The 1,012-nt window shown below is 40.0% G+C and overlaps 1 protein-coding gene across 1 annotated transcript in view; it reads right to left on the reverse strand.

The window, feature by feature from the left end:
- Kiaa0196 (KIAA0196 ortholog) overlaps positions 1 to 1,012 on the reverse strand; it is a 55,707-nt gene that overhangs the window by 33,833 nt on the left and 20,862 nt on the right. The gene's annotated exons all lie outside the window — the stretch shown is intronic.

Genomic DNA, 1,012 nt, shown 5'->3' on the forward strand with positions numbered 1-1,012 from the left:
AAAAAAAAGAAAAGAAAAGAAAAGTTTGTATTTTAATGACCACTGAGAGTCTCTTGAGGACCTCTGGGGGCCTCTTATTCACATTTTTGAGAATCCCTGGACCGAAGGAAGCAAAGCAGTATTGTTGCAGTTCTTCACACATCCACTCCAAATGTACTACTTCAAGGTTTGCTAAGAGTTTGCTTGTGAAATCCTGTGGTCTTCAAGACCTTGGGGTTCTACCCGCCCTCCCTTCCCCCCACTGCCCCCCCGCCCCCATTTTCGTGGGAGTTGACTGGTGGTGAAAACTGATCATCAGTTTTCTCTCTTTAACGGTTATTGTTCTATTTAAGCTTTCTCTTTTTTAAAAACATGTATTATCAAATTTGATTTAACAAAATTATCCATTTTTTCTGAGTTTTCAAATGTGTTAACAAAATTTTTTCTTTTTTTTTCCTTTTTGCCAATCATGGGGCTTGATCTCTGGGCCTAGGCACTGTCCCTGAGCTCTTCAGCTCAAGGCTGAAGCCACAGTGCCACTTCTGGTTTTCTGGTGGTTAATTGGAGGTAAGAATCTGACTATCTTTCTGCCTGGGCTGGCTTTGAACTGTGATCCTCAGATCTCAGCCTCCTGGGTAGCTAGGATTACAGGCGTGAGCCACTGGCACCCAGCTGGTTATACATTTCTTTAATGATATATTTATACATTTTTCACAATCTTTGCTGTATAGTACTTTAAAATTATGCAACTTTAAATATTTTTTAAAATGTGGACATATATATTTCCCCATGCATTTGGAACTATTTCTTTTCCTGAGAAATGCTTTTTAAGCAGAATTAAACATTCAGTGTTCTCTCAGAGTAATCAAAACAAATTATTTTTATTATTACTCTTGGTTAAAACTGCTTTTAATTTTTCTTTTTTTTTTTTTCCCCGGTCGTGGGGCCTGTGAACTCTGGGCCTGGGTGCTGTCCCTCAGCTCTTCAGCTCAAGGCTAGCACTCTACCACTTGAGCCACAGCGCCACTTCCGG

This window comes from Dipodomys ordii, unplaced genomic scaffold, assembly GCF_000151885.1.
Source record: "Dipodomys ordii isolate 6190 unplaced genomic scaffold, Dord_2.0 Scaffold82, whole genome shotgun sequence".
In the NCBI taxonomy this organism is placed as follows: Eukaryota; Metazoa; Chordata; class Mammalia; order Rodentia; family Heteromyidae; genus Dipodomys; species Dipodomys ordii.